Source organism: Cavia porcellus, unplaced genomic scaffold (assembly GCF_034190915.1).
Source record: "Cavia porcellus strain 051 isolate PalLab524CR breed Dunkin Hartley unplaced genomic scaffold, mCavPor4.1 scaffold_23, whole genome shotgun sequence".
Taxonomy (NCBI): Eukaryota; Metazoa; Chordata; class Mammalia; order Rodentia; family Caviidae; genus Cavia; species Cavia porcellus.
The window spans coordinates 9,958,390-9,968,826 of NW_026947506.1; the positions used below are offsets into that span (position 1 = coordinate 9,958,390).

A 10,437-nucleotide genomic window follows, 5' to 3' on the forward strand; every position below is an offset into this window, starting at 1 on the left:
GCTAGCCCAAGCCCATTCTGGTTCACAGGCCCCTGAACACAGCTCCCCTTCCTAAGAAGCCTGAGAGCCTGACGTTTGTCCTCATCTAAACCCAGACTGGCCATCCTTGGGCCCCATCCTGGGGGCAGGGCCTCCCCCTTTCCCCTTGGGCTGGGCTTCTGGCTTCTGCTCTTGCTCTCAGGCCCAGCAACTTTGGACAAGAGAGCTGCTTTGTTACTCCTGCTCCCCTGATACTTGGTGCCCATGCTTTCTAGCCTGCGCCACCATTCCAGACTAGTGTCACCTCCTGCCTGTAAAACAGGGGGTTCTAGAAACCGAAATCTGCTCAGCCATGACTTGGAGTGGGGCACACAGTTCCTCATGATGACCAAGGTTGAGATCCCAATTGCTTGGGCCAAGGGTGCAGTGCAGAGGAAGCAGATGTGCCAAGCTCCGGATACCAGCCACTGCCCACACCTGTCCACCCCGGGCTACCCCTGCCTATGCCATGTGCACCTGCAGAGCTGGGGATTCTGGTTCTCAGGGTCTTTGGGATGATGGAGTGGTCTGGAGTCTCTTAGAAATTTAACACTTTTCTTAGAAAACTGGGTGAGTGTGTAACACAGCCATGCACATGTGCATGTACACACAGCAACTCCATATACTGCCCACCTTAGATCTCAGGGTGAGAACCTCCTGACAATGTCACAGCATAGAGCATGGGCCAAGGAGAGCCGTGCAGAGGGTCATGGGTGTCTGGGCTTTCCCCCAGCCCTGGGCCTCTCCAGAGTCACAGTAGCAGTGGGCGTAGTGTCCTCAGGGCTCTGCAGCATAGGGCAGGTGGGGCTTCTGGGAATAAAGGTCAGCCACTAGGGCAGGAGACCCAGGGAGCAGCCAGTTTCCCTAACCAGAAGAAAAACCACAGAGCCTCGGGCCACGCAGCCCTTCCCATTTGATTGTGAGGTGCTATACAATAGTTTCAAAATATTTTCTGCAGAATGTTCTGGAGGAGCATTGGCTTTGGGATCTCTTGGTTGTGTGGCCAGGGGAAAATTCTCTTTCCTCGGGCCACACAACCTTGGGTTCATTGTAGGAAAAATAATTGGAATTCTCAGTTGATCCCTGTGGGGAGACCTGTGGGAAAGCAGACCCATGGGACAGGTCTGTGTAGGTTGTTATAACACAAGGAAGCTCGCACCATGTTCCTGTTGACATTGGGAGTCTGGGACCTAGGGGACAGTGAGTCTCAGAGATGGGCAAGTAGGCTTCTCAGAGATGGGCAGATGCCCAAAGAGGACTGAAGGCCTTCCTGGGAGGAGCAACTCAGAAAAATATGCTAGGGTTACCCAAAACCAGCACCCAAATCCCAGGATCCCAGTCTACCGTACTCAGTCACTACCCCTCCCCCCAGGCTGGGCATTTAGAATCAGAACACAAGACTCACACCCAGTTTCCACGCTGATTCCTCTGTCACAGTCTAGGTGGCTCTGATGCAGGGGATATAGGACTTTAATTCTCTTCTACACCTTCAGGCTGCCCTGGGGCTTCCTGGTGTTTCAGACAGGCAATTTAATATGTGCACAAAACATTCTCAGTGCTGCCACCAGCACCACCAAGTGCCACAGGGAAGGGTGCAAAGAGGGAAGGAAGCAGGCAGAACACACTGCGGACTGTGCTGAGACATAGGCTCTGTGCCATCCTGTCCTCTAGCCCTGCCCCAGCCGCTGCAGGGATTCACCTTTTCCCCCTTCCTCTCCCTGCAGCTCCCTCCCAGCACCTCATCTCCAACTCCACCAGCCACAGCCCAGGAGCAGAGGTGGGGAGGCAGGCAGGTCTGCGCTCACCCTGAGTCCCACAGCTCACTCAAAGGCTTGTGTTTGTTTCTTTCTTTGTTTTCTTGGCTTCTGATGCAGATCCTGAGGCACCCCAACTCAGGGGACAGGGAGGTGAAAGAGAAGAAGAGCTGCAGGGCCTTGAGGACTCTGGAGTCTCTAACTGGCTTGGGTACCAATTCCATAGCCCAGACCCCAGAAGAGTGGAAGAGCGACCCCGGGCCAGAAGGAAGGCCACGGACCCAGGCCAGGTCCCTGAGTTTCAGTCTTGCCCCTCCCTGTGCCTCCTGGATCAGGGTGGACAAACTTACACTTTGTACACCTCAGTTTCTCATCTGAAAGTGAGGGTGAGGAAAGTACCACGCTCAGAGCCATGAAGAGGTGTCCTGGGCCCCGGGCCTGGCACAGGGCACACCACCAAAATAGCGCCTTTGAGATAAGAAGCCGCTCTAGGTCTTACGTGGGCGCTGCCCTGGACCTGTGACATTAGGCTGAGCAGCAGCGCCCACCTCTCCTCCCCACCTAGGGCCAGCGCTTCCAGGAGACCGGCTTCGCTTTGGACTGGGGCACAGGTGCACCCTGAGGCCGTGAGCACCTGTCTTGCTGAGTCTTGGCCCCAAAGTGTTCTCTCTTGGAGGAGGCGACTGGCGCTGTGCCCAGTACCCAGCATCTGTCGGGGTCACTTTGCGCCAACCTGGCAGGAGAAGCGCCTCCTCAAGACTCCTGCGGCCACCAGTGTGCAGGGAGCTGCGCCCTACTCGGAGGGGGCGCCCGGGGTCGTGCGCAGAGGGCCCCAGGGATCCACACTCACACTCCGCCGAATCACTCACCGTGCAGGCATCACGCCCTCCGCGCAACTCTGCCCGCCGCGCCCGCGCTCAGTAGAGCCTGCAGGAGCTGAGCACAGCCCGCTGCCCGCCTAAGCTGCACGGAATCGGGCCCGCCCCTCGCCCACGCCAACCAATGGCACCGCCTGCCTCCCGCCCTGGACCGCCCCTTACTCTATGCCAGCCAACCGTACCAGTCCCCATCCACCCCGCCCTGGACACGCCCTCGCTCCGCACCGAAGGCTCCGCCCCGTCCACCCCTACCCGCCCACCTCTTGCCTCTCACTGGCCAATGGCAGCACCCCGCATCATCAGCCCGCCACACCCAAGAGCGCGCCAGGCAGGAGCGCAGGTGGCTGGGACGCAGGTTGCAGCCGGGGTTTGTGGACTAGTAGTCAGGACCCAAACGGGTTAGGACGCGGGGACGGGGCCGGTGTCAGTCGCTACGGCTTTGTTTCATCTCAGCAGTCCCATCCTGAGTTGCACCTCTGTCCCCGCACCCAATACAAATCTTTTTTTTCATTTCCTGATGTTTGTGGGCCTCCCAGACTTCTCTGTCCGAAAGGAATCAGCCTGGGCTCTGCTTCCTCACTGTGCCTGCTTTGGTATCCCACCCGCTGGGCGGGACGCCTCCTGCAGCAGCGGGGGAGGAGGGTGGGCCCAGGAAGGACCTGCCTGGCATCTCTGCCTTGTGTGCTGCCAGCTGGCTTGACCAGAGGTGATTCTATGTTGGGGATTCTTGGGGATATATTTGCCCAGAGGCAGTTCATAGGTCAGACTTCATAGAAACAGAGACCAATACTTGATTGATTCTAAAGATTTTTTAAAAACGACTGGGTAAAATTCAACAGAGCTCTTCACTCGAACATTGCCTGCTAAGAATCCACCCACTCAAGAGGCCCAGGAGAGGGGCAGATGGCCTGGGTGGTGAGTGCACACTTTCCCTGAGCTCCAGTACGACACAGGGTGGGACTCGCTGGTGGGCAGGATTGGGTGTCCTGCATTCCCATCCTGCCCTGTGTCAGACACTGCAGTGCTTCAATCAGGGGCCCTCGATTCCCACTGCACTGTGGGCAGTACCACTCGTCAATTGTCCTGCACAGGTCCTGGCTCCATTGAAGGGGCTACCTTGTCCTGAGACTTCCGCAGAACTGCCTTGGCCTCCCTCCTGAGGGTGGGTGCTGCCCACTGCCCACTCTGTGTCCATTCCTTTCTTGGAAAAAAAGAGGGCGGGAGAGAGGGACAGAGGGAGCGAGGGACAGTGAAAGAGAGGGAAAGTCGCTTGCATGGAGATGTGTCACAGTGCCTGGGTTTTCCTTACAACACAATCGAAAGTCACCAGATGTGACAGTTCTTAAAGACAGATGACACAGTAAACGAAAGCTGTGTGAATGACTTCTAACCATACCATCCCCACTTCATAGACTGCGGTGCAACTGTGGTTCCCACTGTAGTCCTCACTGTGGTCCACAGCTGAGAGTGAAAATGGACAGGGCCCCTGTAGACAACATCTGTCACAGCTTTCGCAGCTTCTTTTGAAGCACAAGTGGCCCTGACACCCACTTCTAGGCAAAAAGATAGGAGGACGTAGTCTGGGAAGAGGGGATTTGAAAGACAGTGAAGATAGCGTGTGTTTTCCTGATACAATGAGCAAAAATCCTGCCTTTCTGCCTCCTATGTGAGTAATCTAAAGTGCAGTGTCTGGAGCACTGGCAGCCTTCTTGGGATCATGACACAGCAGGTCCCTTTGCAGATGCTAAGGATGAAAGGTGTCTGGGTCTTTATTGGCATCTTAGGATCTTTGCACCATGCCTTCCCTACAACTGGTTGATTACAAAAACAAGAGGCAGGACACATGTGACTCGGGGGCTGCTGTGTGCAACCCCTTCCCCAGTTGATCTTGCTCCTGTGGCCTCATCGACCTCATCTCCTCCCTCTGTCTCTTCCTGCTGGCGCTGTCCCTCCTGCAGGCCAGGCTCCTGCGTCCCTGTGGCCTTGTCACACTGCAGAGCCTCTATCTGACAGCTCCTGCCCCAGAGCCTGCTGTACTCGCCCTGGACCTCCTCGCAGGCTGTCTCTTTGGGGTCCTCCTGGCTCCGCCTATGTGTCCATCCCTGGTCACACTGACCTCCCTGGCCTGCCCTGCATTTTTTACACGCTAAACTCCTTGAGGTGGGAGGAGGGTGCCCTGCACCCTTAGGCCCTGAATGCCCAACTGCCGTGCTGTGTCATTGCTTTTCAGACACTTGGGGGGGGGGACACCACGGCCATCCCAGGTGCCTCAGGTTTTGCTGTGGTAGCCCTGTATGGTGGGTGGACTCTGCTGGTGCCACCAGGGACTGTAGCAGGTGGCATCTCCTCTAATGGAAGCCAGAGTCTCAGGAAGCCCAGGACACATAGACACCTCTATAGGACTCCTGCCTAAGTCACCCCAGGGACAGAGACTTCAGGGCCCCATTAGGGAGAGGGCACTGTGTCCCTCTCTGGCCTCTTATACTTTATAGCTTCCCAATATGGGAAAATGTCACTGATGTGAGCAGTCCTGGTGGACTTCTTAGGTCCATAAAGAGCCAAATGGAAACACACCCCGATGTTTTATTAATGAGCTGTGGAAAATGAATTTATGTTTGATCTTTGCAGGAGAGTCTTAGCGAGCTTTGGGGAATGAATTTATGTTTGATCTTTGAGTGGGGGTGCTCTTAGGGAGCCTCAAGGTCTGGTGTGACTCCACGGGATTTGCCTGGTGAGGCCTGTAGAGGGCTTCTCCCTCCTGGTTGGTTGTGGGCACCTTGGCCCTGGGCACTGCTGCAGGGCAGTTGGAAATGCCTCCCTCCCTCTCTCTCTGGGATACCAGGGCAAGCTGAGTGACGCCAGGGGTAATCACAAGTTGGCGACATATAATTTGGTTTCTGAGTCTTGAAACATGCACTTTTGTATTTTAGTGCAAACAGCATTGATAATGACAGCCATTTCCAAGGCCACTGCCTGGAAATAGTAACAGAGATTTTGAATTAAAATTATTGGTCGATTTTCTCAAGCCTTTCAAGGATGGCTTTCTTGGATTCTTTCCTTTACCGTCTCCAGCCTCAATTCAGAATGAAAGACTGTCTAAAACAGTTTTTCTAGAAATTGATCTCTAAGGCACAAAGCAATTAGCTGGCTGTACATGGTATCAGGCAGACAGGGCTCACAGAGCCGCTCGCTAGAGGGCATTAGCTTTGCGGGGCCCAGGAGTGCTGAGGCTCCCCACACTGCAGATGTGGCTTTGTGAGGTTTCCCCTGGAGTTCTCAGGTGACTTCTCAGAAAATCCGCACACCACTGACATGTCCTCCCTGGGCGAGGTGGATTTTCCTCCCTTCACTGTTAGCATGTGCAGAGTGACTTCCAGTTCCAGTAAGGAGCAGCCCTCTTAGGCCAGAGGCAGGCTGGGGATGATAATTAATTCCCCAAATGGATGCAAATTTCCACATTTTCTGCCTGGCACCTTCCGGGGAAACTGCTGTGCACAGGAGGTAGGAGGTTTGCTTTAAAAGGTGACAGAGCTCAAAAGCCCTACCAAAGCTTCCTGGGGCGGAGGTGGGGGGGGGATTAAATGCTGGCTCTTGGTCTCTGAGAAAAGGATGCGACTGATGAACCCACATCAGCTCCAGAACTGTGTGTGGACCAGGGAGGCTGGGAAGCCATGGGTGGTGAGCTCTGGCAGCCTGCTGTGTGCATGGCTGGCACCTCTCTCCCATCACCTCCTCCTCTTCCACCATCTCTTCCTGACACCTGCACAGTTTGGAAGGCTGGGGAAGAGGCAGTGCTCCATTGTCTCACGTGTGCCCTGCTTTGCCAGGCATCCCTGGACCGGCATCACTACCTCACCTGCCCGTACTCCAATCTGTCCTAATGCCCCACCGTCAACTTAGGCATAAAAATAATACGGCAGTGCAAGTCTCCTGGACAACTGCCTTTCCAATGTAACTATCATTTTGGTAATGCGAGAAAGTACCTTTATGTTGGTCAGGGTTTTCATCCACTTAACAAATAGCATGACTGTTTGCAGGACTGTTTGCAGGACTTAGGGCTTGGATGTGGAGCACATGCGGTGGGAAAACTTACAGAAGAACACGGCTTCTCACAGGAGAAGAGCCCCAGAAAGGCCTGCTGCTGCCTGGGGCCAGAATTAGATGAATAAGGAGCCACTGATGAGGAAGCCATTGGGCCTTCCCTCCAGCCAGGATATGATGCAGCCAGAGGAAGCAGAGACCCCCAGATTGAGAAGAAAGGGCCCCAGGAGTGCTCAGAGCACTAGCGTGAACAAGGACCGTCTGTCCTGCAGCTTCTGGATGTGTCTTTCAAAGCCGACCCTCCACAGGGGGCTCTGGGAAAGCGGCCAGAGAGAGAATGCAATGTGTTTCCCGTGTCCTGCACTATCTCTTCTTCCAAGTATGTGGCTTCCCAGGAATGCAGCACATTCCCATGGGGAGGGCAGGCTGGGCCCCCACCAGAGTCCTGACCTGTGGGCTCTGGGTTAAGAGATGTCCAATCAGCAAGTCGAGCTCACCCTGCCACCGTCAAAGCCACCTCTGTGCAACCCCGCTTGGTGGGGGCTGCCTACCCCCAAGACTCCTTCCCTGTCTGCTAGCTGTGACCTCAGGACCTGTGTGTTTAAGGATAGATGACAGAGTGGTGATTGCTTAAGTTCTGTCTTTATTTGGGAATTGTCTCTGACTTTTCAACTTGAAAATTGTGTACGGGAAACAAACAGCATTCAACAGCACAGCGAGTTAAAAGAGAAATGACCAGCGTAATAGCTGGGCCTTTGCAGAGAGCTGGGACCAGCAGAGTATGTATACGTGGGCCCTCTAGACCCATGATCCCTATCCATTGATTATACCAACTGTGGATAGAAAACAGGTGGAAAAGAAATCACATCCATACTGAACATGTAGACTGTTTTTCCTGGCTATTATTCTGTGGACAGCACAGTATAACGGCCATTTGTGCAGCACTGACATGGTATTGGGCATTATAAGCCATCTAGGGGTGAGCTAAAGTGTGCAGGAGGGTGTGCAAGAATTCTGTGCAAAGGCTACACCATCTTACACAGGGACTTCAGTGCCCCGAGCTTTTGGTATCCAAGAGTGAATGTAGGTCCAATCCTCACATCAGAATGACAGTAGAGACTGGGGAGGGGACTGGGATTTCAGGAAATAACTGGCTCTGGTGATGGTGAGTTGGAAGACCACAGACTGGGTGGCCCCTGCAGGCTGCACTCAGGTGAGAGTGGGTGTGGCCCCTTTGAATCTGAAACCCATCTCCAGCTTCCTGGTGCGTTCACTGCGGTTCAGGCTTGAGGCACAGTTTCTTCTCATTCAGCAAAACTCAATCTTTCCCCCAGATCTTTCCCTCTCAAGTGAGACTCATTAGCATTATGGAATCCTAATGATTCAAAACTCAGAAATTTACATGTTAATTTTTTAAAAACATACATCTGTAGCTATGTCTAGAGGGCTGTTTGACCAGCCAGCCCCTAAGCCTCCACCAGCCACAGCTGCAGGGACGCACTCTCTTATGTCCCTGTAAGGACAGACCCCAAGGCAGGGTTTGGTTTGACAGGGACTCCAGGCAGGACCCCTCAGAAAGAAACTGTACTTTCCCCGGGGATTTGTCTGTGTCATCAGGTAAATATCTGAGGAACTTTTGCTTTCCTATGGCCTGGTGAATGAATGTCAGGGGTTCCCAGTGTTTTCTGTAAAGGGTAAGATAGCAACCGTTTCCATGTCTGCAGCCTGCATGGTCCGCCGTAGATGCCATGCACATGAATGAGTGTGATTGTGTTTCAATAAAACTTTATTGAGACAAACAGACAGAGGGCCTGGATCATCCCACAAGCACAAAAGGAGTTCATGTTGATATTGGACCTGTCTTCCCCACCATGCCTGCCAAGGGCATTGGGAAGCTTCACTGCAGCATCCTTTGAACCAGGGAGAATAAAACCCCAAACCGAGGGGACTTTGATAATAATGCTTCCCATACTAAAATGCCCCCTGCGAACAGGTAGTTTTGAGGTTGGTTAATTGAATGTTTAAGTTGCCTTCCTCAAAGACAGGCCTATACTTGGTGGAAGGTATCCAGCAGCCCAGCTCTTTTGGTGTTGAGGAAACATTTTCCAGATACTGCCCATGGGCTTCACCCACCATGATGAGGTGGGTGGAGCAGCCAGGCTGGGGCAGGCAGGTAGATATGTGTGGAAAATCAGTGGTCAGGGTTGATCAAGGGACAAAGGGTCCCTCCTGAGAAGCCTATGGCTTCCTTACCCAATCCACCAGGTGAGGTTGCAGCCCAGATTCATCCTGCGAGGAGCAGCAGAGTCCAAGAAGAGAGGAGACAGGCTAGAGAGGGAAAACCCAGGTCAGCAGGCACCATCACAAAAAGCCAGGCCCCCACTGGGTTGACTGGGAGAAATGGGGCCAGAGCAGGGGCTGTGACCAGGGACACGGTGAATCACCCAAGCCAGAGAAACAGAACTGAAAATGCCCACAGAAAAGGAAGCATGGGGTCATAGGCCAAGAAGACCCTGCCAGGCTGCGGGGATCAGGAGTGAGCAGACCATGCTGGGGTTCAGGAGTAAGGGCCTTGGGGGCATGTGTGGTAGTGTCACTCTGCGGTCCTCCTTGAAAAACCCTCAGTACTGTGAGGTGACAGTGGGAGGTTAGGAGCCTGGGCCCTGGGAAGAAGGGAGGGGACTGGGATGTCTGTGCTGCTGCCTCAGTGTCCAGGTGACAGCCTATCAGCCAGGTACATGTATCAGGTGCACCCTGTGGGAGCTGGAGGTCTTGCCTTGGGCTTTGAGCACACACAGGGCCTGGCAGGAGGTCTGGGATCATGCTATAATTTGGTCTAGATTTCTCCCAAGCCTTATGTGGTCATAGGTGGGGGCTTTTTCAGAGGTGGCTGAGTCTAGCATGTGTGATGCTGGATTAAGAATGGGTGTTTGCTCAATCAGGTCACTGACTGATCTGGAACTGTTCTGCCCCAGCCTGGATACAGTATAAGGGACAGAAAGAGGCTTGTCTTTCTCCCTTGTTGCTTTACCACCTTGTGCCATGAACTGTTCTCTGTGACACCCCTCTGTCATGTGACATTGTACCTTGGAGCCAGCCAACTATGGACTTAAACTTTTACAAACCATGAGCTAAATAAATGTTTCCCCCTTTAACTTTGGGTGCCAGGTATTTGGTGTCAGCAACAAGAAAATTACCTATGACAGCTTGGCTTTCAGCTCTTGGTTCTAACTGTGGGGAGGGTGGCTGGCTCCATCTGCCTGGGCTGTGCGTAGGTGTGGGGTGTCTGGTACAAGGAACACACAGGGATGCAAAGTGTCCAAGGCAAAAGTGAGGTGACCACCACCCTAGCTCACACAGGGGCTCTGAACTCCACATCCACTGGAGCCCGGTCTTTTTTCTCACTTCCTTTTTCCCTCCTTACTAACCACCAACTCATTCTCTTTCACTGCCTGTGAGTAATCAGAATCCCAGGAGATGTTTTGGCAAGCAAAGACTTTATAGGAAACAAATGTCCCCTCAAATTCACACATGGCAGCCCCAGTCTCAGGGATGGCATATGTGTGTGTGGGTGTGGGTGCTAGGCCTTTGGGGTGATGGAGAAACTTGCACAGAGCCTGTATGAAGGGGCTCAGTGCCTGAGGTAGCAGACTCATCAATTTGAGTGACTTGGGAGCCACCCCAGAGGTTGGTGGAGCATATTGGGGTTGTCTGGCTGGATAATAGAGGCATAGCCTTGGGGTCTG

At 53.6% G+C, this 10,437-nt stretch overlaps 1 protein-coding gene across 2 annotated transcripts in view; it reads right to left on the reverse strand.

Moving 5' to 3' along the window:
• The window catches only part of Rassf4 (Ras association domain family member 4), a 29,227-nt gene extending 26,476 nt beyond the window's left edge, over window positions 1-2,751 (reverse strand). The window contains exon 1 of one of the 2 annotated variants that reach the window (XM_003466145.5): window positions 2,642-2,751. The gene's annotated coding sequence lies outside the window, so the exon portion shown is untranslated. The remainder of the gene's footprint in view (window positions 1-2,641) is intronic. The other variant, XM_023563473.2, reaches the window with a different exon arrangement.
• Between the last annotated feature and the right edge of the window lie 7,686 nt (window positions 2,752-10,437).